Source organism: Rhipicephalus microplus, chromosome 6 (genome assembly GCF_043290135.1).
Source record: "Rhipicephalus microplus isolate Deutch F79 chromosome 6, USDA_Rmic, whole genome shotgun sequence".
Taxonomy (NCBI): domain Eukaryota; kingdom Metazoa; phylum Arthropoda; class Arachnida; order Ixodida; family Ixodidae; genus Rhipicephalus; species Rhipicephalus microplus.
Genome location: NC_134705.1, coordinates 111,921,239 through 111,949,204, shown reverse-complemented (window position 1 = coordinate 111,949,204; position 27,966 = coordinate 111,921,239). Strand labels below are relative to the sequence as shown.

The window sequence follows — 27,966 nt, the reverse complement described above, 5'->3', positions numbered from 1 at the left end:
AGCAGCCGCAAAGGTGCACACCTGATGCCGTAGATGTGTTTGACGAAAGGCGGGCTTTTATTTGAAGTTATTCTGGCTGCAATGACCTTGCTTGTAATATCCTTCTCTTCTTTGTTGGCCACACTTTTCTCTTCACTAAGGGTGCGCTGGTGGTAAAAGCAATTGCAAGTATATATATATATATATATATATATATATATATATATATATATATATATATATATATATATATATATATATATATATATATATATATATATATATATATATCACCTTTACATGAACGTCATTGATCATATGTGAGGAAAAGGGAAACATTGCGTCGTAAATCGCATAACAGCAATGATTTTGCAAGGGCTCTTCAACTTGTTGTCTGCGCGCGTTTATGAAATCCGATTTCTCGGTGATTTGGCGAAATAAAGTAGCTACAAGTGTGTTTCCGAGAACGTCTGGAACCGCATATGGGAACGAGGATTGACACGTGCACCAGTTGGGCATGTTTCCTATTGCTTTTGTACAGCTGCATGATGGAACCTGCCCCTAGTGATTTTTACGGGAAACTCTTACGTTCGCCATCGTGCACACTCAATGCCTACGTGGGCGTCGCCGCGGGCTCTGCGTAGCTGTCTGAGGCACGTTTTTGTAACGACCGTCATCCAGCTATAGCAACTATACAGATTGCGCGACATCGCCAGCCCGAATGGATCGATTCAGAGTGATGACGTCACTTGAGTCGATGCGATCCCCAGGCCAGGTTTTCTGCAGTGTAACGAGGCCGCTGTGCCGTTGCGTTTACGCGTATACAGCTTGCGTAACTTTCCCGAACCTTGTTCGGTGTGGCGCTTAATGAGATTTTGCGAGAGCCGATTCGTATACGCGAAGCACATCTGTGGAGGAAACACGAGCTGCTGTGGTCATTTGGTTGCCTCAAATCACGCCGCGACCGCCCCATAGAAACAGCCTTGAAAACAAAGCGTATACACGCGTTCTTACTTAATCTGGATGTCTTGTGAAATGGTGCGCGAATGAGGCCGTCTTAATTGGCGGAGAATAGCGCGAAAGGATAACAAGGGATACACGTGTCCTTGTGTGTTGTTCGCGTGGTCTGTGTTCGCCCTGCAGTACGCTGATCACGCATCGAGCAAGCCCAGATTTCAACTCTGATCTCTTTGGGGCGTGTAAAAAAACAAGCTTGTATGTTTGAGCGCACACTGTAACACTGGTCATCCATTTATTTTTACCGTTTCGTAACAACCTGAAATCGTCCGGCACGGTGGCATAGGGCTGCTGACTCTAAGCCCGCGGGTTCAGCCCAGGCCGTGGAAGTTTCATCTTGATGAAGGTGCTATGCCAGAGTCCCGTGTAGTGTGCGGCATTTGCTCGTTAAGAAACGCCAAAGGTGTCCGAACTTCCGGAGCACTTTATTATGACGTGTCCCATAATCATATCGTCGTCTTGGCACGTAAAGCCCCACATTAATAGTTATTGCACTTCGATAAAATATCATGCATGTGGTGGTCCGTATACAATTAGAGCCATCTGTACAAGGTTTTGCATAACAGGTACTCCCGCATAGACCAGGAATTTTCATAAAGCGTGCGCGGCAGTCTTATGGTGACGCGCATTCGTCTGGTCATGCCACGTACGACGTTTAAGGCTGTGATTGTTTTAGCGATAGCATGGTGTTTCCATAGCTTTCAACGTCGCTACCTGGAGCTCCAGGTCGTGATCACCGCGGCAGCTCATCGCTGTGGTAATACGACGTGACAACGTCCCAAGAGCCACAACGGGAGGGATTTCCGCGTCGAAAGCCGTCTGCACGTGCGTGGGCGCGCGGACGTCCTCTGCCAAGGCATAGGGCACGCGACGAGCGCGGTGCGTCGACGGCCATTTTGGTTCCTTCTCGCCCGCATCCATCCGTGCGCGCTTGATGGGCAGCTCATGCGGCGTCGAGCCATGATCGTTGCCGCCACGCCTGATTAGGCTTGGTTCGACCCAGTCGTGACGCTTTCTGCGTCCGTCACTCATTCTGATCAGGGGGCAGCCAAGGCGGCAGCGTGCACGAGTTTCGAACAGTCAAAAACAAAACGAACGACTAAGAAAAATGGAAAGGCAGGTGGTGCCGTACGTGGTTTATATGCCCGCTTCGCGTGGTCTCGTCATCTCGGCTAATAAGGTGCGGCCTCCTTCGGCCTTCAACTCGAAGAAAGGAGGACCCGATTTTATAGTCCATAAGCCCGACTGTCTTCTCCCCTCGAAGCCGCAGTCGTGTCTAGGTGCCCCGTGGTGCGAGGAAGCCGGTGTTCGTATCGAGTGCGCTTGTATAATAATACGTTCCTACACTACGCACCTGACCCCGATGCGTCCGAGCAAGAAGCTGCGCGTCTGGTTTCGGAAAGATGCTCTGCGCGTCGACACTGCGGGAAGCAGTAAGTTCTGCACTGATCCACCGCCCCGATGCATGTGTGGCGTAGCGTGTAAGTCGGTTGACGAGACACGAGGGTCATTGGAGACTGTTCAGAAGGGGCCTCGTAAAGGCGCAGTCGATCCGAATTAGGACGGTGGCCATGTACTTCGCGAGGGCAGAAAATGGGCTTGTTGAATTCGTCACTCTAGTTGTCTATCACGAAAATTGCGGACGAGGTGGAGAAGTGACAGAGGGGGCAACGTAAACGCTAACTCGCTTAACGCGTGCTGTGAATTTACGAGCTGTTGTTATAGTTAGCACGAGCGTGTGGGCTGCCAGTTCCTCTTGGCGTCGAGCGCTATAGTGCTCGTGATGATGATCATGGTGATGGTGGTATAGTTGACAGAAGGAGGCCACGTATTTTCTTTTTTTCTTCACTGCTCGCATTTCGCTTTGTACAGCGGATCTAAGCTTGGGGGCCCGTTTGGATACAACAGGCATTACCATATTTTTCCAGTTCTACCGCAGATCAGTAACGCGACCATACTTTCATTCTTTCTTTCCTTTTTTTTTTTTTGAAGAAGTAGCCGTCACTCTCTGCCGCAAGTTGTGAGGGCAAGCGTTGCCGTAGCCACGCCCATATATCAGCGCAACAACTGCGTAGGCTCTCTACCGCGGGAATCGAAAATCTCAGGTGTCCTGTATTCCAAAGAACCTCGTGAAATAGCAAGTGCCTTTATAATTAGCAGTAATTCCGCTTCAACGCTTCAAAGCGGGACTGTTATCGAGCCGTTTTGTATAGTTTACGCATCGCCACTTTTGTTATGGCCGTCCATATTATACTGAGTATCTCGGAAATTCTGAGAAGAGTTCGAACAGGGAGCAGCGCAGAAGGCCTATACTTGTATAAACGTTGGCCCCAACGACGTTCTCTGTTGGAAGATCTCTCGCCCAGTCCTCTGCCTCCTCAGAACTACTGTCTTGTCAGAGTCTCCTTTGTATCTTTTATGGCCCATCACGCTCTATTCTTTGTCGAATTGGAGGGGAGTATACGTCGCATGCTAAGCCTGAATATTATGTCATATTCATGCAGGGCTGCGTATTACTCAAGCTGTATAGTTCTCAAGAAAAAAACTTGCGCTAATGCAACATTTCTAGTCTGTGAGACGTTTCGTCGCAGACTTTGAGAAAAGCGACCATTGAAACTGTTTCGAACACAGGGAAGATCACATCTAAAGCCCTATAGATTCTAGCACCAGCTTGACACACCGTCACACGAGGGTGCATCTTCACCGCTCTGTTTATAAAAAAAAAAGCGTCTTTCTCTTTTTTTTCCCTTTTCCCCTGCATCGAACACACACAGCTCGTTACTTCTCCCACCTACGCAGCATACTCGTTTTGCCTAAGTGTAGCGTGTGAACAAAGAATATTTTTTTGAAGGCTTGTTACGCGTAGAAGTCAGTACTATGAACCGACTGGAAACGCCGTCATGTCCCTGAACTGTCCTGTATAAGGTATTTGGGTGATGCGCTGTGAGGGTCTTAGCATTTAACCCGATACAATTTCCATCAGTGTGTAGAGATCGCCCGCTGCCTGTTTAGAAACTGCTGTATCTGCGTTTCCCCTTTCATGCCCAGTTAGTTTTAATTGCATGAACAGCACACGGATATCGTGGAATATACGCGCCGCCGCCCGTCACTCAGCGGGAGGTCCTCCCGGACAAGCGGTCCAGCTGCCTACGGAGCTGAGACAAGTCTTTTGTTTCGTGACTGGCGTGCGCGGCCCAGGCCGCATTTGCTGCGCCTTGTCCGGGCGTCGATGGTGTTCATTATTCTTCGAGGAGTCCTCTTTACTTTCCCTGGCGACGTGCATCGGGTGACGGGCTATGCGACATTGAGTGTCTCAATGCCCCCTCCGCTTAGCGCGATAGCTGCAAGGTCCGAGTCCAAGCGAGGTGAGAAAGTCACGTGTTCCATTGTCGCGTATAGCTGCAGAGATAGCCGCATTCGTTTGAATCAATTAGAAGAGGTAGCGTGTGTATTAATTACGGTTAAGTAGTACGAGTTCCGGGATGGCGGAAGATCTCCGTAAGTGGGGCGAATCGCTGCAGTACAATGCAAGGGCTTCGAAGCAAGCCTCCTTCTCAACTGACAAATGAAATCGATTATTTAGTCGGTTAATTGATAAACCAGTCACGTTCTAACTTAGTAAATTTGATTCGTGCAGATAGTCTATGGTGTGAACGATGATATTGTCCGTGAATGAAAACGATCCAGGACGGATGGTCGGCCGTGCCTCTGTCCTGGTGCATGGAGGCGGCGAAGACATATATGGCCTAATTGCAGACCTGGACTCATCATCTCGCCGTAGACCACCTGTTGATGAGCGCTCGTTCAGGCAGCTCATATAGTCTGGCGCGTGGTGCCAGTTCTGCGTATACAGACGAGACAGCTCTGGCGTCCTTTTGTCGCCCTTGGCGCGAAGCGGGCCGTGTCGTGCGCGCTGCTCGTCCGATCGTGTTCGCGCTCGTGGCGCTCTTCTTCCTCGTGTGCCGTACACGCACAATCGATGTCCCTACAAGGCACGGTGCGTGGGAGCACACACCGGCGGCAGGCGGGTACTCGCCGTACGGCATTTTCCTCCTTGCGCTTATGTGTGTACACTCCCGTACGACGCCGTTAATTGATCGATGCCCCGCGGTGAGATCGCCGGCTTATGTATGATATCCGGGAGAATGGAGCCCGAGACGCTGTCTTGGCGGTAACAGGTGTGGCTTATTGACAGGGTGTGTTAACGTATGTAACCAGTCCTTATTTCTGCGTTCCGTCTGGCGCTTCCCGAGGTAAAACCAGGTCGATACTTGTTAGCCAATACTAAGAAAGGTTTGTCATTTCGGGCACCTTATGGTACAGTGGAGGGGCGAGGGGATACGTACCTGTGAGGGCGTATCTTGATTTTCACTTCCAATTTTATGCATACAGCCCGTCCCAATGAGAACTGCTGCAGGAGTAATACCGAGCAAGAAGAAAGGAACACGCAAAGCGAGTGATGCGTTTACACGTCTCATACGTGCAGTATTAAAGGCGGTTGGTCGGAGCATAATTCGTACCGGTGAAAACATCGAGCAAGTACAATGAACGCCGGAGCGTACGCGAAAGAACTCGAGCTAAGGGCGTGAGGCCACTTGTTACGCACTGAAATACGCGTTGGTGTGCTCTCTCTCTGAAGCTACCCAACGAATTGTAATGTTTCACTCAACTCGGAGATGAACGGTCGTGTACTTTTGTCGGAATCCCGCTGTGCGTATTATATTAAGGATCACTCGGAACAATAGCACTGCACACAGACGGAGACACGGGCCTCGCTTCGTTTTATTACTTTAATTGCCGCGCATTTGCAACAAGCTATATGATGTGGGAATGTTAAGAAACAGCGCCCTGTGAAGAATGCCGTAAACCATCCGACACTTACAATGGCCGTCGTCGTCCTACTCTTTGATCGTGCAGCCTGTTATTGTGGGCCGTAGTACAAATTAAGCGTCCCGGTTTCATCCTATGAATGAACAAAGCCAATTTGTGGGGGCTATTTTCCCTTCATGACACAACATTGGGAGACAGCAGTTGATGAAGTCGAGGAAGGTTTAGGGAACGCTGATTGGGCTGTTTTAAGTGTTTAGGGGGTAATCGTAATATTGTTGTGAAGAAATTTAAGTGGACGAAAAGGCTTCGTGCCGCTTGCAGGGACCGAACCGGCGACCTTTGGTTTTAGGAGCAGCGATTCAGAGCGCATTTTGCATCGTTTTTTTTTCTGCTCCTCGGTTTACGACGCTTCCTTGGCGTCCTTCTTCCTCATTGAAAGTGAAATATGACGAAATAAAGTCTGCGGCCCACCATTCCACCACGTGCATTGTTTAAGCGTTCGCACCGATGAAAATAGCCCACGCTGTATATAAACTGTGTACACATATAGTATGCTATATATGGGTCGTCTTCTGAATGGATCGCTCGTGTGTCACCGAGACGGGCCGCTTGATTACCTGTCTACGACAGTTGGGTTGTGTGTATATAGCGCAGGTGTTCCGCGCTGGCCTTGAAAATTTGTATAACACCATTTTTCGGTTGTGTGTCCGCATGGGTCTATTATATGTACGCGGAAATGATCCATGTAAAAAGACTGGCGTTGTTGCAAACGTAATAGTTTTCCCCATTTTTTTTTTTTATCGTGTGAGAATGTTTTTTTTTTTCATTTATTGACAACTTGTATACCGTTCGTCGAGTGACTTTTCTGTAACGTGGCGTGGAACTGCGGTCAGTTCTTACAATTTAGTTCAAGGTTTTTTACGTTATTTCTTTTTTTCTGCTGTCTTTTAAGTTATACCGTCTGAGTGTGGTTATCAAATGAAGTCTTACAGTTTTCTGAAGAAACTGTGCGTTGTTTCGCTATCAAAAGCTCGATAGACTGCAAATGTTTACAAGTTCGGGAAAGCTTTGTGCGCTTCTGTACTATGTGTGCATTTTTCCGTTTCACACTCACCGCCTCGTACTGCTCGCGCTCAACATTCATTCATTCATTCATTCATTCATTCATTCATTCATTCATTCATTCATCGATGCCTAATGATGAAAACAGGGACTGTACATCGCTCGCTAACTTGTCATTTGAATACAAGGACCACGACAGGGTGAGAAATGAAACGTTTCGACTATTTACACAGAACGCACGCGTAAGAATCACTGAACAATTTTTCACATTTCCTGCATAACGCAACGCTCACTATAACGAAGAGATAAGGGACATGTCGGGGCCACTTCTTCTTCGTGCGTAAAACAACAGAGAAGAGGCTCGAAGGGGTCTAAGCGTAGGTGGTCGTGCCAGTAGAGCATCCGAGCAGATGTCGAGATGATCGTAGGCACTGTACGAGAGAAAGAGAGTGGCAGCGAGGTACTTGGTCGAAGGACAAGGACGCGTCGTCTCACGTGGCGATGCGGGTGGTCTGAGCTACCACCGCCGTCGCCGCTGGCAGCGTGCTGGCTGGAATCGTGTCCCTTCCGTTGGCATGCACGAACACCCCTTGGCAGGTCGCTGCCTGTCTTATCTGCACGCCCGGCAAGGACTGCGTGTGTGTGTGTTTGTATACGTACAATCTGTGCGGTTTATGCTGTATATACAGTGAGAATAGGGCAGTAGAGACAGCTTTACGATTTGGTTCTTTGGTGCCGAGCATCACTGGATACTTCGAGACACTTCTCTGGAGGCCTGTTTCTCATACGATGTAGCCTCAGCCGTAAATAATGATACTGGGTTTTTTTTTGTTGTTCAAGGCTGGATCATTTTAGGCACCCGGATTTTCGCCTAAAGAGAGAGTGCTATATATGTGACTCTCACATGTTTGAAAGGAGAGTCAAGCATGGAAAACGAGGGAAGGGAAAGGCAGGGGTGTTAAGCAGTTTGGCATAGCCGGTATGCTACCCTGAATAGGAGAGTCAGAGTTTTTTAGATTGTATGAGGGTTTCTTTCTGCCGTGAATACATTTTCCTTAGACTGTAAAACAAGCAATACTTGTATTGCAGTAGTATTACACTTGTATTACAAGCTAAGTTATAAAACAAAAATGTCCCCCTGTGTTTGTCGCCTGCTCTGACTCAAGATCTTAAATCGCCATACGTCGCTGAGAGGTTTTGTGATAGGGCGACGTCAATGGCGCTGCACCTTTCCAGGCCACCCGACTTGCATACCAGCTATATCTGTCGCACTCCTAATGACAGTTATGAAGCAAAGAAGCGAGTACCGCTTGGGTATACGTCACATATGCCTCGTACGCTCAAACCTCGTTATAACGAAGTTGCATGATATAAGAATAAGTTTGTTATATCGGAAAATTTGTTATAAACGTTATTCCTAACACTGTGCCGATGGAAAGACTATTTTTCATTTACTTCGTTATAACCGTATTTCGTTATATCCGTGTTTGTTATAATGAGGATTGAGTGTATATGTTTGAAGCGGTGAGGTGATAGCGAGTGACAATTCAAGGAGCACTTTCGCAGGTGCGGTGTCACAAACAGACTGGACGTTGTTATGCCAGCGAGTCCTCGTCAAACGTCCGTGCCTCTGAAACAGGCAATCTGGGTCAAGGCCAGCCCGCAGTCCGCCGGGCGCGAACAACTCCACGGCGTGAACACGCGCGGCGCATCTCTGGCCCACGTGCATTGAGTCAGTTGCGCACGTGACAGCGAGCCGGCGTCCTCATGTCTGGTGGTCTGACGCATCGCGCGGCGAACCTCATTGGAGGAGTCTGCTCTGACGACCAGCGGCGCTTCTGATTGGACGTTTTGGTTGGACCCGGTGCAAATAAAAGAAGCCCTGCGGCGTGTCGCGATCAGCGGTCTTAGGCGAAAGGCTGAACTATGTGTTAGAGAGAAGAGCTCGGCTCTTCGAGTCTCTGTCGGCCCCAGTGCCGAAATTGTAACGCCTCTGTATATATGCTGTACATAAACCTGGTTTAACTCACCGTCGTCTCGTCCGCTCGTCTTATCAGCTCTGCGCAGAAGCAGTCGCGAGCTGATAAACATACGCTACCAAACGGCTGGTGACCTTCCCGGCGGAGTTGAAAGCAGTGGCGCCTCCGGGGCCGTGTTGGCGTCGCCGTCTTTCGCAACAGTGGTGGCTTCGGCGGGATCGGTCCGCCGTTTCTCAACAGTGGTGGCAGCGGTGGGATTTCGGAGGTGGCATCGGTGGCAGCCACGGAGGCAGATTCTCAACAGTGGTTGGCAGCTGCGGGATCGGCCGGCGTCAGCGACATCGATGCGGTGAGTGCCTGATGTTTTCCCCTCAGTTCACCAGACTACTCTAGCTCAGGTTGTAGTAGTTTAGAGAAGGGCTGTGTGAAGCATTGAAGTGAGCTTTGATCGTTTCAAGCCAAGTCGAAGCGCTTTGAAACCAAAGTTAATGCGGAGGGGGTAAACACGGGAGTGTGAAAAATTGCTTGCGCGTCTTGCTAGTAGGCTTATAGTGGGTACGGCAAGTAGATTCTTAACAGGGGAAACAGCAAGAGGCTAGTGTGAACGATGGAAAACCTTAAAGTGAAGGAACTCATCGAAATTTGTGAGGAACTCGGCATTACTTTGGGCCGTGCGAAACGAAAGCAAGCGATCCTTGAGATCATGAAGGATGAGGGAGTGTCGGCTGAGGAAGTCGATGAGGCCTGGGTGGATATCAAAGCACGCCGTGAGGAGGCTGAAAGGCGAGAAGTAGAAGCTCGCGAACGTGAGGAGGCTGAAAGGCGAGAAGCTCGCAAACGTGAAGAAAGGCGAGAAGCTCGCGAGCGCGAGGAGGCCGAGAGACAAGAGCGCCTAGAGTTGAAACGACTAGAATTGGCAATCCTACAGTGTTCGCAGGCGCCTAGCGTAGCTTCTCCGACGATTCAGGTCAGCGGTTTCAGAATTCGGGACCAACTGCCACCGTTCGTAGTAGGCGAGGACATGGCGAAGTATCTCGTCAAGTTTGAACACGTCTGTGAGCGAAATGCTTTGGAGCAGTCTCTTTGGGCGCGGAACCTGCTAGCTCTTCTTCCCGGCGAAGTGTCCGACGCGATAACTTGCTTGTCGAGGGAAGCGTTCGAGAGCTATGACGAGGTTAAGGAAGTGCTCTTGAGACGTTATAAGTTGTCACCCGAGGCTTTCAGGCAAAGGTTCCGGTATGCTAAAAAGGGGAATGAGTCACACGTTGACTTCGCGTTTCGTCTTAAAGCCGATTTGATTGAATGGCTCAAGGGCGAAGGTGTTTATGACGACCGCGATAAAGTGGTGGAATGCGTTGCACTGGAGCAATTCTACCGCTGCATCGAGGAGGATGTCAAACTTTGGCTGCAGGACAAACTTGGTGAAGTACAGCTAAACAAGGCAGCAGAGTTAGCTGAGGAGTATTATACTCGCCGAAAGTTGCATAGCAGGGCAGTGCGCGTTGAAAAGGATGAAAGAAAAGAGGGCTTTTCAAAGAAACCTGATCAACGGAAACCCGCTCCGCACCGTAATTTCAAAAAGGACCCGTCTCTTACGAAGGACACTGTAGAGGAAGGGAAAACAGAAGCGGAAAAATCGAGTGAGGTTTCTAAACAACGCACTGATACCACACGGGCGTTTGAATCACGGAAGCCACTAATCTGCTACAACTGCAAAAAGGAAGGGCACATCGCGATAAACTGTAAGCAAAAGTTTGCTTTTGCAACAATTAGAGAATCGGAAAAGAACATGTGGTTGTTGGAGCCGTATATCCAAGAAATTAGTGTGAATGGGAAAGCGTGTCGAGCACTTAGAGACTCCGCGGCAACCATGGATGTTGTCCATCCTTCATTGGTGTCTCCGGACGACTTTACAGGAGAATGCGCGTGGATTAGGCAAGTCGCCGAGGAGCAGAGTGCTTGCTTACCAATCGCCACGGTTGTCATTGAAGGCCCGTTCGGTAAGCTTCGCACCGAAGCGGCTGTGTCTGCCGCGCTTCCCGATCGTTTTCCTTATCTCTTCTCCAACAACTCAGAGCAGCTTCTCAAAGAGCAGGGTAAATCGTTCTTCCCCAACTTAGCGTACATGGCCCTCACGCGATCGCAAGCGCGGAAGCTCTCGCAAGAGCTTGACCTTGTTCAAAGCGGTGAACTCTCAAGTGACCTTGTCGGCGGGACGACGGAACCTCAGAGAGGAAACTTTCCGCGTGAGTCATGTGAGCAGTCGCGCGAGCGGCCCGTCGCCGGACCGACCAGCGCGGTTCCCGTGGAAAGGGGAGACGACATGGCGCCATTGGATCAGAGGGAGAAGGCTGCAACGCTCTCGCCTGTAGCGGAAAGTTGGAGTGAGCTGTCGAGGGTTGATCGAGAAACGCTCATTCGAGAGCAGCGTGAGGACCTCTCGATTAAAGCGCTAATGGAAAGCGTAAACTTAGGAAAAAAGAAAAAGAATGTTTCTTTTTTTGAGAAAGCGGGGCTTTTGTATCGGAGCTACACAAATGCGCAAGGTCGCAAGTATGAGCAGCTCTTAGTGCCACAAAAGTATCGTCGCCAACTATTGGAACTGGCGCATGAAAACGCATGGGCAGGGCATCTCGGCATAAAAAAGAGCAAGGCTAGAGTTTCCCTTCAGTTTTATTGGCCGAAATGCTGGAAGGATATCGAAGACTTTGTGCGCTCATGCGACACTTGTCAGAGAGCGGGGAAATCCACGGACAAGTGGAAGGCACCCATGAAGCTTGTGCCGATTATCACAGAACCTTTTCGGCGCCTAGTAATTGATATAGTCGGGCCATTGCCAGAGTCAAGGCAAGGTTGTCGGTACATCCTGACGGCTCTCTGTGTAGCCACAAAATTTCCGGAAGCGATACCCCTTAAGGAGCTCAATTCCCCTCATGTCGTGGATGCGCTGCTATCTATTTTTGCACGCGTCGGATTTCCTTCTGAAATCCAATGCGACAATGGTAGTGTCTTCACCAGCTGCCTTACCTCTACCTTTATGGATAAATGTGGAATAAAAGTAGTGCACAGCTCGATCCATCACCCGCAATCTAATCCGGTAGAGCGTATGCATTCCGTTCTGAAACGGATACTGAGAGCTCTCTGCTATGAGCACAAATGCGACTGGGAAGCGTGTATTCCTCCCGCTATGTTCGCTCTAAGATCAGCTCCTCATGAGAGCACTGGTTTTAGCCCTGCAGAACTTGTGTATGGCAGGAGTTTGAGAACACCATTGCAAATGCTACGCGAGTCCTGGGAGGGATTCGATGAGGACCCTAATGTAGTTGCGTATGTTCTAGACCTCCTCCAGAGGCTTGGAAAAACGAAAGATCTTGTGGAAAGCCACATGAAGGCTGCACAAGTATTGTCGAAGGAGTACTACGACAAATCGGCGAAGAAGCGCGCTTTTGAAGTTGATAATCAGGTAATGCGGCTGCAGCCACCCAAAAGGAACAAGCTTGAGGTTGATTGGGAAGGGCCCGCCAAAGTATTATCGAAGCCTTGCGATACAAATTATGAGGTGCAAGTAGGAAGGCGGCAGCACAAAATTTACAACTTGATGAAACCCAATGTTCAACATCAAGCGGTCGTAAATCAGCTGTTGAAGGCTTCAGTGGAAGAGGAAGCAGAAAATTTGAGTTCTAGTGAGGTGATCGAAGGGAGATCGAAAGTAATTTGGGAGCAGATAAACCTAGAGCCTAGCTTAAGTGAAGGAGGACCTGAGAAAGAGGACCTGAGAAAGATTGGTTCCGAGTTTGAAGACGTGTTTTCGGACCGCCCCGGAAACATGAGGGTGATCGAACACGATATCGAGCTAAGCGGTGAGGAGTCAATCAGTAGCAAGCCGTATCGTTGTTCCCCTGTGCAACGTCGCAAGTGTGAGCCGCTTTTGGTGCCGCATAGGTATCGTCGCCTAAAAGTGGCCGGTTACTGAGGTGGAGCATGTTGCTCCACAGCGCAACTTTGACGTTCGCTAAAGAAAAAAAAAGGGAAAGGTAAACGCTAATGCAGGTGCATTGAGCAGTGCGTTCCAGCTAGTAACTTCTCAACCTTTCGGTTTCTCGCTGGCGATTCGGGGCAAAATTTTGACCTCATCACGACCTGGGCTGAGCGCTCTCGTTCAGAGTGATCTCAAGGGGCCAACTTTATGTGGTATTCTAATTCGTTGCGGGGTTGTAATCGTGAAAAATTCAAGTTCTTACTTTAGGAGTCTTTTGTCCCACATGTGCCTCTTGATGCAGAGGGAACGAAATTCCGATAGACACGTAGATAGGTATATGTTGTTCTATACTTTGTCTGGTGTTCTGTTGGGTGACCGAGGGCACTTGCTTGTGTCGTGTGTTGTCTGTTGTCGAACCGTTCTTAGCAAGTTGCAGAACCATCGACAAGTGCTGAAACCGAAGATGGTCGGAAGAGACGAGCGAAGTTGGCCAGCAAGTTGTGGCGATAAGCCCGTGGAGCTGGGATCCGTCGTCAAAATGGGATGTGTTCCCGGAACAGTCTGGAGCTGTATTCTCCCCATGGCCATGGAGGCGAACCTGGAGGGACCGGGCGAACGAGCGCACCTGACATCCGAGCCCCGTGGAAGCAGCTCGTCTTTCCGGTGCATTGTCTGGCGGCGGGGGTGCTGTTATGCCAGCGAGTCCTCGTCAAACGTCCGTGCCTCTGAAACAGGCAATCTGGGTCAAGGCCAGCCCGCAGTCCGCCGGGCGCGAACAACTCCACGGCGTGAACACGCGCGGCGCATCTCTGGCCCACGTGCATTGAGTCAGTTGCGCACGTGACAGCGAGCCGGCGTCCTCATGTCTGGTGGTCTGACGCATCGCGCGGCGAACCTCATTGGAGGAGTCTGCTCTGACGACCAGCGGCGCTTCTGATTGGACGTTTTGGTTGGACCCGGTGCAAATAAAAGAAGCCCTGCGGCGTGTCGCGATCAGCGGTCTTAGGCGAAAGGCTGAACTATGTGTTAGAGAGAAGAGCTCGGCTCTTCGAGTCTCTGTCGGCCCCAGTGCCGAAATTGTAACGCCTCTGTATATATGCTGTACATAAACCTGGTTTAACTCACCGTCGTCTCGTCCGCTCGTCTTATCAGCTCTGCGCAGAAGCAGTCGCGAGCTGACAAACATACGCTACCAAACGGCTGGTGACCTTCCCGGCGGAGTTGAAAGCAGTGGCGCCTCCGGGGCCGTGTTGGCGTCGCCGTCTTTCGCAACAGTGGTGGCTTCGGCGGGATCGGTCCGCCGTTTCTCAACAACGTCAACCTGTGTTTTCGTATGCACGCGGAACAGTTGTTGGTTTTACCACGAAGTTAAGTGATCATACGGTGACCTCACTTAATCTTTGTTCCGTACATTCTCAATGTAGTTCGTTGTCCACGCTGTGCTCCTTCCGACTTCGATAACCCGGGCGGCGTATAGAAGCCGGAAAACTTTATTACAATAACGCTAACGAAAAGCCTTAAACCACTCTAGACACATACGTTATCAAAAGGGTTGTTGCTAGTTTGGAGATCTTAGGTTCGTTAAAAGTGGCTGAATAAGGTATCGAAACTGTGACGTCCTTCTGATGTCCTTCTTGTCCCTGTGCCGTCGTTCTGTTGACGCGCTATAACTATCGTCATGTGACGTAAAGTTTATTTTTCAATCTCGCGCCTTCTCTAAAAGTGAGCACACACAACACTGACTGCCAAGCCCGGCGTACCGTCTCTCTCCATGAGAAGCCTAAAGAAAGAAGGGGGGAGAGGGGGGTACACTCTTATTAACGTGGTAGCGAAAAAGAACTCGTTTCGCATAAATAAGGCGCTGGTGCCGGCGTCGGCGCATGTGAGTGAAAAATCATCGTATGCTTGACCGAAAAATGGAAAACGATGCAAATAAAATATATACAAGAAACCTGGGTCAGCGGAAAGGGGGATCACACCCGGGTTGTTTGGGTTCGAGTGGGGATCGAATCCGGGTCATTTGCGTGGCAAGCGGATGTTCTATCGCACGGCCACGTCTCTGCTTGTGAATACAGCGAAGATAACTTCCTATGTTTTGAAATGCAGTGAATGTAACTTTCCTGCTTTGCAAACGCACGCGTCCTGTATACATGCCTCACCATACATCGTGAACTAATGCAGTAACAAACGTGTGGTACAAGCGTACATTGCCATCGGGCGTCAGAACGTGTGATTACCATAATGACTTAATAGTCTAAAGCCGGTCACTCACTACAAAAGGCACACACGTTACGGTGCCGATTCCCTTATGTCCACGTAGTGGGTGCTGTTATGCCAGCGAGTCCTCGTCAAACGTCCGTGCCTCTGAAAAAGGCAATCTGGGTCAAGGCCAGCCCGCAGCCCGCCTGGCGCGATCAACTCGACGGCGTGAACACGCGCGGCGCCTCTCTGGCCCACGTGCATTGAGTCAGCTGCGCACGTGACAGCGAGCCGGCGTCCTCGTGTCTGGTGGTCTGACGCATGGCGCGGCGACCCCATTGGAGGGATCTGCCCTGACGACCAGCGGCGCTTCTGATTGGACATTTTGGTTGGACCCGGTGCAAATAAAAGAAGCCCTGCGGCGCGTCGCGATAGGCGGTCCTACGAGAGAGGAGTCCATGTCGGAGAGCCGACATGTGTGTGAGTCGGCGGACTTAGGCGAAAAGTTGACCTATGTATTAGAGAGGAGAGCTCGGCTCTTCGAGTCTCTGTCGGCCCCAGTGCCGAAATTGTAACGCCTCTGTATATATGCTGTACATAAACCTTGTTTAACTCACCGTCGTCTCGTCCGCTCGTCTCATCAGCTCTGCGCAGAAGCAGTCGCGAGCTGAGAAACATACGCTACCAAACGGCTGGTGACCTTCCCGGCGGAGTTGAAAGCAGTGGCGCCTTCGGGACCGTGTTGGCGTCGCCGTCTTTCGCAACAGTGGTGGCTTCGGCGGGATCGGTCCGTCTTTCGCAACAGCGGTGGCATCGGCGGGATCGGTCCGTCTTTCGCAACAGTGCATAGCGAGTTCGAAAAGATTTCATACACTAAGTGTACGCACTAAAGACAGGATATCGCTATCGCGTTCAGCTCTTAAAGGCGAAGCTTAAAATTCCCGTTGTTTTTTGTTTTTTTTTCGCTGGCAATCGACCATAATACTTACCGTATTGGACGCGCTCTCTCTCATCACTGCTGCGGTCGCAGTGCCGTCGGAGCGCTGTTACGCTCTTGCAGATGTCACCGTTTCACTCTTCACTGGTCGCCTGGATACAGCAGAGGCCATAGGCCAGTGCGTGCGTTGGCATCACGATGACGGCTCCCTCCAAGGCAGAAACTAAAAAAATATATATATATAGAAGAGCAGGAAAGGGTGCAGGTTTAGGAAAGAGCTAGGTTACGACTTTCTAGCACCGTGCACGGTGTGCAGGCATCGTTACGGGAAAAAAAAATAATAATAAAAGCTTCGCCGTAGAAAGTTCGCAGCGTGCACCGTACGGGCTTCTGGCGACACGTGTATACCTCGCGCATCTGGCAACATGGAGGACAATAACCTTTCCCCTTCCTAGAAGCGAGGTCGAAGGTCGGCCTTATGGATGAGCTGAAGTTCCTGTATATATATAGCATGTACAGTTAGTCTATACAGGGCAACCAGACGACAATTTGAGCGTTTTCCCCCTGGCATCTGGGCTCGTGACAATGTTCGGTTGGTTACTGAGGATAAAAAAGAAAGGACAAGGAGAAGTGTGTAAGAAGGTTGAAGCAGTGCTGTGCGCTCAAAATACGGGTGTGCTTCAGGGACTGAAGACGGCAGCGATGTTGTCGGTCTCTCTGTCATTCGACCTTTTCTTCTTATCTATTGCATTCCACTTTCGGTTTCGGATCCAGATTTAAGTGTCGAATCCTGTTCTTATACGATGTAGGAAAAGCGAGGCAGTGCGTTTGAGATATACTGGACGCAAACTAGGGGCGCTGTGTTCATTTACTGCACTAAAGGACGCCGTCGCCGGCGATATATGCGGGCGTGGAATACCGAAGAAGGCGAAGGCCGGCGTTCAGTCTCGACTTCCGTCGGTATCGGCTAGCGTATACCTGCATGAACGAGTGGACGCAGTGCTCTGTCAGGTGCCGTCCACCGCGCTGGAGCAGTGGTTATGGCGCTCCGCTGCCGATCCGAAGGTCGTGGGTTCGATCGCGGCGGCGGCGACGCTCACATTTCAGCGAAGGCGAAATGGCAGAGACCCGCGGGTACGGCGCGATGTCAGGGCACGTTAAGCGACATATGGCCGAAATTTCCGAAGCCCTCCTGTACGGCCTCTATCGTACTCTATAAAAACTTTTACACCCTAAAAGGTGTAAAAAAGGTGTACGCATTAAAAACACCTATGTGAACACCGTTTTACACTCCATTTTTTAAATTTGAGTTGTTTGTGAATAAAACACCCTCAAAACACCCCATTTACACCCTTACTTTTGGGGTGTTATGAACAAGGCTACAAATGATTGATTGATATGTGGGGTTTAGCATACCGAACCCGCCATATGATTATGAGAGACGCTGTATAGTGGAGGGCTCCGGAAATTTCGACCACCTGGGGTTCTTTGGCGTCCACCCAAATCTGAGCACACGTGTCTACAAGGCTACAAATGCACGACATTTTCGGGCAGTTTTTCTTTTACTGTTAGCATACATTAACCATCTTGATATACCAGCAAGGCTCCTACTACTAGCTGCTTGCGGGTCTAGTAATGTTACAAGCTGCCACTCTAGCGTCGCCAGCGCGAAGTCGGCGACGGGAATGACAGCAGGTTGGTTCGTTCCGTACGCAAGCAGAGACAGTGAAGAGATCAGAGACGTGAGAAAACAAAACAACTTTACTTTAGTGATATTGCAGCACACAGGATCTAATACAACACTTCAATACAACTAACAAAATACATCGACACTTGATACAACTAAGGAAATATACAACAGAAACACTAAATCAGCTTACGAGAGAGAACTATTACAAACTACACACACTAACAAGAATAGAACGACGGAGGAGAAAGTTCCAAGATATAAACAGGTGAAGGCATACGTGTGATGACCGGCAGCGTTGTGTCCCCGACGATCGGATGCGAGAAGTCGAAGAGAGTTCTGGCACGACTGCGATGTCGGCGGTGTTGCAACGCTGGTGGCTCCGGGAGGCTAGTGCTTGCAGGTGACTTCGAGCAGGTTGAGCTAACTCGAAGCGAAGTCCCGATGTCTACGTTGCAGACGTTAATATCGCGTCACAGCTAGACGAACGGCTAAGTTTAGGTGGCCAGCCGATACAGAGCCACACTAAAAACTTCTAGAAGAGATGCTTGTTGATCTGTTTCTACACCATCTTGGTCAGCGACTAGTCTGCCTAGCAGGGCAAAATCCTGCGCTTAAATCCCCCTCGTGTCTCCTCGCCCTCTTCCTTGGGGACAAGAGACCTCTACCTGGGTCCAATCATGCACGTTTAATTGAGGGGAAACTCCGCCCCAAAAATATTTCGACCCCACCCCTTTTTAATAGGGAGAGGGCCCGCAACTAGCGAGAGTGACAACCTGTCGGGTTGTTGTCATACGGCTTGGCCACCAGAGCGTTTCCCACGCTTTTCTCCGTGGCAACGGTCAACCACTTAGCTCTCAGCCGGGCGTCTTGTAGTCTAATCCTTGTACGGGGTATACCGCGGCCTTCTACGACCTTGCAGACGTCGCCACGGTTACAAAAGGATTAACTGTCGGCGGCGACGTTCTAAGGAGAGCACCCCCATTTTGTACTTATCGGTTCCCTTTCATGTGCCTCCGTTTCTCACGGTCAGTCGGGGAGTACGGCGCCCGTTAATTGCCGTGACGCGGTGTCGCCGAAAATAGCCGTCCGTGACAAGTAACGAAGCGTAAAAAAAAAAAAAACAGATCTGCTAAGTGTCGTTTAGGCGTACACACACTGAATGAACGTCATTTTTTTCGCGCTGCATGAAATTAATGAGCTAAACTTTTTTTTATTGAAACCGGAAATGGTCAGTGCTTCGAACTCGACGGGTGTGGTTTCTAGTTCGGTATACACCGTTGGGAGAAGCTGCTGCTGCCCGAGCAAGGAATTCTTTGTGCGCGCGTGTGCTGCTGAATGTGCTGCGTTTATCTCCCTTCCCTCTCCTTTCTCCATCTTTCATTTCCCCCATCCCCCTCCCATGCACTGGCTAGCAAATCGGCTGGCTATTTGCTGGTTAACCTTCCTGCCGTTCTTTTCCTCTTATTTTCCTTCCTTCCTTCTCTGTGAATGAAATATGCCTCTTATCGATATATTAAACACAAAAGCGTTCAGTGCAGTGCTGATGCGCCGGCGCTGACGTCTATTATTCTTCATTCGTAGTTGTAGTCTCAAGCTCTTCATCGCCGTCTGCAATTTCATCGCGTTATATGTTATGCCGAGAAATTAACGCTTAAGAACATGATGGCCGGTCTGTAACCACAGTACGAAGTGAACGTGCCCGGCAGTGCTGCCAAGAATGGGGTGACAACAACAACAACAAAAAAAATGTAAACTCAAATGTACAACGTGCCATTTGGCCAACTTTTTGACTGCATTCCCTGGTGACAGTGCTGCTTGAATTCACTGCACAGCGTAGGTTTCGCCACACTCCATATGTGTTTTAAGAACGAGTAAAGCAGGCTGCGGTATGATAAACTGGCAGCGAGATTGCCGAAAACAGCACGTGTACGCCGGTGATTCGCTTCACCGCCGCCCCAGAACGGTACTCCTGACCAAGCCAGGCCCGTATACACGGCTCGTCATTTTTTTTGGCCGTCAGAAGAACTCGAGCGCCGTGGCGGAGAGGAGAGAAAACAAGAAGGTCGCGTCACAAAAACTTGAGAAGGCCGTCGCTCCCGCCGACTGAAACAGGCTGGCACAACACGCGTTCGGCCTCGCCACACGTGTACACCACCGCCATACAGTGAGTGCGGCAGGCTGGAAGGTGCAATCACGAGCGAAAAAAAAAAAATGAGCGAGAAAAAATGTGTCCGATGCCCGCAGTGTACCGACTGGAAACACTTGTTATACAAGGAGCCTCTTTTTTTTAAAAAAAAAAGATATTGGGAAGAAGCGCGCATAAGAAGGGAAAGCCTGCAGACCGTGATGAGTAAAGCTCATGGCTCTGCAAGTTAGGCCGGCTACTCGGGACCACATTCTTTCGTTGCTGTTGTTCCTCCGAAATCTCCTTTTCGGCTGCCGCCGCTTCTTGCATTTTTTAACTGTCTCGGGTGTGGTCTTATCTGAGACCCAAGCTAGCACGGCATGGTGCTTTGTCGACCATTAACACCGCCGGGGCACGCAGTGTTTGTATACCCGCCCCGATGGTCTACAGTGGTTGCCGAAGGTCGCGCGATCGAATACCTGCCGTAACGGCCGCATATCCATGGAGGCCAAACTCCGGAGAGAACTTTAGATTTGGGTGCACCTTAGTAGGGATCACGGGGTGGCCGACATTTTCGGAGCCCTCCACTGTATACGCGTCCCTCATAATCGCATTCTGGTTACAAAAACAGGATAACTCCAAGCAATTATATGTCAGTGGCGCCCCTTTTCCACGTACTGCGCTATAGTGTACAAGTGCGCGCGTTCTAGTATCGCGATATTATCTGAATCCGGCTGGTATATAACTCTGACGTTTGCTGCGCAATCAACGGAGACATTGTCCTTTTTTAATACGCGTCCGCCATGTAAACTTACATCGTTTACCTTACTAAAGGTGGCACCTCTTCTCCAGCTTGACACCCCGTCCACTCGCGTTGATTGATATGTGGAGTTTAACGTCCCAAATCCACCAGGCCCACTCGCGTGCAAATCTTTTGAGGGGGGGGGGGGGGGCTGGGTTGAGGGTGAGACAGCGTGTGATTTTCTGGAAATGCACTTTCTGTTACATGTACTTTCTGTTATATGTACTTTCTGCATGTAACTGTTGTGTGCACATGCCAGAATAAAGTATTATTATTATTTATGCATCGCGTCGCTGTGCATGTTCCTGTGGTGAATATAGCATCGTGAGAACGAATGGACAGACGAGTTGTGTTCGTCACGGCCGCATGTGATCGCATTGCGCGAACGTGTAAATACAGCTATCACATTGCAAGCGTGAGAATGCCGTGCCGTCTGTGTACATACACCGTGTATAGTATGACATTCCCTGCTGCGTGTAACCGTGGGAATACGTGTATGGCGCAGGCTGCACCTTCGGCCTCCGTGCATTATTATGCGCCGCGACACTGAAAATCGATCCCTGCTCCTATTGTCGAGAAGGAAAGCCAGACAGACGCCCGGCTTTCGACAACGGTATTGTTGAGAAGCTAGGACAGATGCTCGGCTGTCTATACACCGGTATATCTGACGCAATTTCGCATTCAATCGCGCCAACATTTTTTTTGTTTTAAATGGCGAAGCTGTGTTTAGCGAACCGTTTTTTTTTTTTGTACGACGAGCCAGAAGAAAAAAACAAACTTATCACCATTATACATTAATATGTGCCGCAGAAGTTCAGTAAATTCCTCTATATACTCACCACTAGTCCACTAAAAATTAAAAAAAAGGCGACATTTAAACCCAGCAAATGCCTCGGAAGCGATATAAGGTTGAAAACGTTTCCTAGATTGTAACGAAGAATCAAAAATCCTTGCCTTTGCGTCTGAGCTAGCAACGACCTTGAATCAACTTAGAAACAACCGACATAACCAATATAGTCAAGGCCAATAGAAACAGCCCAAAAGCATACGGATTAGTATTCAGAATCGTCCAGTTTAACTTTTTCAAGCCTGGCGCGGCTTAGTACTAGCTTCACCAGCTCCCCCCCCCCCTTTTTTTTTTCATTCTAAGTTGGGATTTGCTGTTGTTTAACTTGTTCTATCGTGGTTCAAGCGCGCGCTATTTAAGCGCATTCTAGGCATAGCTCGTGCTGAAATGGGGCTACAGCGGCGTAATCACCAGTGCGGACGCTTCATGGTTGATCCTTTCGTTTATGAGATGGTAACATAATAAGAGTAATGTCATCGACACGATAATATAGTGTTCGAGAAACACGTATGTATATACGTTCCTTCTATAGGCTCTGATTGTGATCTGGATGGCATATCTCAAGTATTCCCTCTGATAACGTTTTCCCGGCAACCAACGACATTCACTTCATCAACCTGTTACACACAGTTTATATATATATATATATATATATATATATATATATATATATATGAGAGAGAGAGAGAGACAGAGGTTGCAGTATGGTATTTCGCCGTCGAAGAAAAGCCACCGGTCAACGTTTTTCTGCGCTGGCGCCACCGCTGCCACATTCAGCGCAGCTCCATCCACGGAACGCCCGGTATGCGCCTACGGGAAACGTATACTGATAGCGTCAGCAGAACTGCAGGACTGCACACGGTAGCGGATTTCGAAACCGCATGCGTGCGTGCCCCCAGCGTGACGGGGATATGGTGGCTAGAATATGGAGGTGACGCCAACGGGAGCTCCGAGCCGCTCCTCCGTTTCGAGCAGCGCGGTGGTGGCGCTGTCGGCGGAATGGTGATGCTAGTTACGCGCGCTGCGCATTGAGCGCGCGGACCTTTTAAAGATGCACGATTCAGATAACTCACTGTGAGGATAGCTGATAGAACGCCATTTCAAGCATTAAAAGAAATCGGCTGCCACTGCGAGACTTCTGTGACATTGAATCTGCGGTACTAAAAGCTTTCGTTCGCATATCCCTGCAGTGTTTCGGAGTGCAAGGCGACGGCTTTCTTAAAAAAATATTACCCAAGTTCTGAGGGAGGAACATAAAAGAAATATTTATTGCACATCATATTTTTAGTAATATGTATTGCACATAATAAAATATAGGGTAAAATAATGAAAAAAAATACGCACATTTACATACGCTAGGGAGTAGTTAAAAACATTGAAACATTGTACACCGACAGCGCATCGCTTGGCACTAAGTAATGAGAGGCGTACAATCACTTTCCACTCGGCAAAAAAAAAAAAACAATAGAGCTTAAGGTTACAATATCAAACTCGGAGTACACGTCTAAGCTTCAGCAATTTCATTCTTTCCTGCTTAGCGTTTCGCTTGCTGTTCTGAGGTTTGACACAAAAGTGGAGCTTATAGTAAGAACTTGATCATTTTGTTTGTGAGGGACGTGCTGTGGTCAGGGCAGCCAACAAGTGTAAGCTTTCTTAGCTGCAACAAGGAAACCAAGTCCATGATGCTGTCAGGTTTGACGTCTATCACACTGAAGCAGTGGGTAAGTGTTCTCGAGAGTGGTCACGAGTTCATTGAGCTTGGCTGATGGGTACAGCAGGCCTCCTCGGTCAACAGCAGCCGTGAGGGATGCTGTAGCTGGAGACAGATCGTTCTTGCCTTGTAGGAGCAGCTGGCTGCACGCTGCACATTTGGTGCTTGCAACGCTTTTTCTTGCCGCATATCCAGCCATGTAGAATATGAGTGCTGTTGCTTAATGGGTAGGGCCTTCACCGCTTCTTCAAATGCTGCATAGTCATTCTGTGCATTCTTTTCTTTCATTTGTTTGATGAGTGATTTAGCCTGCAGGACAGTCAGGCGACTCCTTTTCGCTTGCACTGTTCGCAGCTTAAGCCTGTATGAAAACCTTTGGGACTGGGCCACATTTTTGCCTTTTCTTCGCCTGTAGGACTCTCGATTCAGGAGCAGTCTTCGGAGGTGCTTGCATTGTGGGCAGGCTTTTTCTGGCGTTGGAGCAACCCCGCGGCAGGATGGGCTGAAGGTTCTGTCATAAAGTCTTCTCCTTGTACATTAAATTTACTCCAAATTCACCAGTTTTACCAAACCCTCTGCATGGTATCATGGAGTCGACGTCGCGAAGCAACTCTTCTGCCATTTCGATGTCGGTAATGTCAAGGGTCTTTATTTTTGTGGTTTGCACAAAAGCTGTCGCTTGAAGATTGTTTTCATTTGACGTCATTAGCGCATACTTGTCAAAAGTCAACTTGTCACCATCTAGTGCGCACACTGTACACACCGTGGCGTTGTCGGCTCCAGCAATTAGATGTGGAGCCCAGTAAGCGCTGGGAAGACCCAACTTGCGGACGTCATGAATTGCAGGAACATTCGGAACAGGTACTTGGTGACTGTCGCTTTCTGTGCTGTACGAGGCAGCTGTCTCATCGCAAGCAGACGTGCTTGGTTCCTGACGTCGAATTTTCGATGGCAGGCCGCAAGTGGACTTTCTGGACGTCCTTTTCTTCGGCACTTTCTTTGAAAGATACGCCGGAACATTTGGGAATATGGTTGGCACCGCGTCAGATTTCAGCACCGGTTTCCCTCGGGGAATCTTAAGTTTCGCCGTTTATCACGTGCGTGTAAAAACGCTCAATAAACTGATCGTCGAAATGAAGCTCACAGAGCGCAGACTTCGCGTCCAACGACTTGTCGGCACGGTGTACGGCTCGTCGCCAGGCTTCGAAGAGGGCAGGTTCTTTAGGAACAGAGAAGAGAGAAGCACGCTGACCTTTCTCCCTCGATGACACATGGCCGCTCGTGCAGCCAGGAGCGAAGCAGTGGCGTTGCCTCGCTTTCGTTGTGCTGTAGTTCATCCTAAGCTCGGAACTCACACTGTCTTGTCATCAACTAAATACATTTTGCCAAAAGCGAGACAACAACGCGGGGAACTGCACGCCCCCAGACACACTTTCAGAGACGAGAGAACGCGGAGCGCGCGCATCGCCCGCATCACTATGCCGACAGCAGCGCCGCGGTGGCCGTCGTGGCAGCGCTTGAAAAGGAGGATCGCGCGCGCTCGGCGAATATGCGGGCGCTGGCGTCACCTTCAAATTTTAGCCACCATAACGGGGAGGCACTGTTTTCTCCGTCCAGTTTCGATATAGCGTTGCGCGCACCTTTCGCTGCGCACTTTCTCCCGCCATCCGGCGCGCCCGGATATATGTGGTTGGCGCGTCGGCGTGACGAAAGTTTGGCTTATCGGTATACATTGGTGTAAGGCAGCTGGTGTCTCAAACACCGTACTCAACTATAGTATGAAAATATTCGTAAACACGGGTTTCGTTGAGCCGATGTTTGACAAGCCTACTTGTTTTACTCAAGGCTAGAGCAGAACTAGAGGCTTTGTATAGAAGACAAGTCCAGGTGTGGAAACGTCGGTTCGACGCAACCCCTGTTTTACATCTTCATTTTCCTACACCGTTTTTTGGACCTCGAAGTATAGTACGCAGATACGAACTTTGGTCTCCGAAGGCGGGGTCAATCAAGAAGCGGTGTGAAGAGCGGGAATTAAAGATTGTGTCAGATGACGTTGTCATTTGAAAGACGGATCCCTATAGGATTTCTCCTCCATCGATCGAAATGCGACGGGATCGAAACCGCGACCTTCGAGGTCAGCAGACGAGTGCCGTAATTAACAGCTACACCGTCGTGGCAATGTAACTGGCAACTGATTAATTAACTGACACCAACTGACTAATTAACTGGCTCATGACTAACGCCGATCCTTGAATATAGAGTTCTTGTTCTGTGTTTTGTTTGAACACGCGGTGACCGCATGGTGTGACGCGCGAGGAAAAATGTCTTAATCCCATTACGTCCGTGTAGCTCAGAAGCTTAATTACGAAAAAAAGTATACGCAATGGAGACAGTCTTGGGGGTATACCGGACCGCCAGCGAAAGATCCGTGAACCGCTTGTTTGAGATACCCTGGTTTAATGCTTTTTTTTTCTGTTCCCGCAATCATGCAGCTATATGTCGTTCTCGGATAGTATCACTTGTTCCTGGTTTTTCGCTTTAATGTAATGCTTAGCTTTACTTCCGTCACTATAGCTCTACTGTACCTCGGAGTTGATTGATTTGCTTGCGATAGCATGACCAGTGCAAATCATTGCTGAAACACGATTTCCACCCACACCCTAAGAAAAAAATTAAAAAAGGTAATCTGACTCTTCTTGTGTGAATCCTTATATAAGACGTGGTTAACACTCTTTGAGTTCATTGTACTCTATTCTGAGCCTCGTCTGACACTAAAGGGAGTTATTTTGTCTCTTTAAAAGCCGCATGCCGAACAGATCAGCGCTCAAAGGGCATCACATACTCATCTTTTTCTTGAACTGCAGATAAGTTGCGTTGCGTTTTTACCAGATGCAATCAAGCATGCTATCGCAATCATGGCAAGCTCTTACCTGACTCTGTTCGCCGTTTTTTATTTTTTTAAAAGATTCACTGAATCGAGTCGGATCCGCCTTGGATTACGTTACACACTGCTTGAAGTCGGCCCGCCGAATAGTATAGCTTCGTTCGCCCGGCAGTTTCGGCCACGCTCGCAGCAGCAGCTGAGTTTACTCGTGTGTTCACGCATTTAACAAGTAAAGTGGAAACCAGTCTGCGGTCCCGCGTGACCGGACAGCGCAGAAAGTGGCATTGAACCGGCCGTGCTATATATATAAGGGTATACGCAGGATGGGTGCTCAGTGTGGTCGGCAAAAACGTCGATCCGAATGGACGTCCGAATAGCCCGAGACACGGTTAGGATCCGGTTAAACTTCTATTATCGTCTGCTCGCGGTGGGTGCAGCGTAGCGCGAATCCCACTGTTGCTAGCCGTCTATACCTCGCCAGGCCGAGGATCATAACTCGCAGAGTGCCTTATGCATTCGCTTAAGACTCGAAGGCCAGAGTTTATTTTTCCTATTCCTCCTACTCTTCTTCTTTGTAGTATGCTACTTCTTCCTCCGCTTCTAGTACTTCATACCTTTTATTGCTTCTACCTCTTTCTCATCGTCTTCGTCTTGCTTCTCCTTTTCTTCGTCTACGTCTGCACCCCCTTTTTCTCTTGTCCTTTTATTGTTATTTTTTTTGGTCAATATACTGCGCCTCCATCCTGCCCATTTGAAAGTATTCACGCACGTAAGTCGGTTTCGGACTGCCTACATGACCGGAGGCGTCTTGACATTCTCTCGCGCCTCATCTGTTTTTTTTTTTTTCTCGCATGCACGGCCTCCGCGATTGGTCCACCTCTGACCGAGCAATGACCTCTTGTGAGACGTCATCGTGTAAGACGGCACGTGATGAGATGTGACAAATACTGACGAGCTTGGGTCGCGTCGTGATGACGACAGTATTTATTTATTTATTTATAAAATATTGTGGACACGCAGTCCAAGCAGGGAGGGCAAATGAAATGGTACAACATTAAACTTGAGGATGATATTTCGTATCACTCGTGCTATAACCCCGAGTGGCACCGACGGCTAAATTTTCGCGTTTGATGTTGTCCTAATAAAATCTGGTGGCAGAGAGGCAGAGCCGTCACGTCGCTTTTGTGATTTCACGGCATTACATGCCAGACGCTGACCTTAAAGTGAAAGCTTATTCACTTCACCCGTGATGCGCAGCACGTGGATCCTCACAAACGCAAACAAAAAAAAAAACAGTAGAAAGTCATTGTTGAAAATAAATTGAAAGCTAAAATGAAAACAAATAAAAAGGAGCGGGACGTATGCGTATGAAAACCGATAGTTGCTTACAGAAATGCACAAAAAAAGCGTGTGCCTGCGGTCGATTCGCCTGGCTGGCTCCGCAATAACGATGGGGGGGGGGGGGGGGCAACGGCTAATTTTCTTTCCTGCACGCAGTATCGTTCGAGATCGCCTGCCTTTTCTTTCTTATTTTCTGCTTGTGCGTGAAGACAAGAATATACGTACAGCCATGCGGTATAGATACGTTCCGCAACGGTAGGCATCCTGCGGTCGATTCCGTTCGCTCCCCCTTTCTCCAACTTCTTGCGTGTTCGTATGTACTACATACGTACAAGTGTGTGTGTGTGTACCGTGTTCTTACACAGCTCGCAGCGGAGAAGAGGGCATCCGCGTATTTTTTTATTTTTTTTTTCGGTTCATAGAATTCGCCGCGCGGAGGACTGTTGGCGTTCGTTTTCAACGCTCTTGCCGGTCATGGGCAGGCACTTTCTAACTAAATGTGTTCTGGAAAGGCATGCCGCAGATTCTAGTTAGGAAGTTGCATGTTACGCGCTGCACGAAGGTCAGGAAGGACGATGTAACGA

General features: G+C 49.2%; 1 protein-coding gene across 13 annotated transcripts in view; it reads left to right on the top strand.

Annotated features, from left to right (window-relative positions):
• LOC119167419 (echinoderm microtubule-associated protein-like 2) overlaps positions 1 to 27,966 on the top strand; it is a 218,094-nt gene that overhangs the window by 101,664 nt on the left and 88,464 nt on the right. The window lies entirely within an intron of this gene.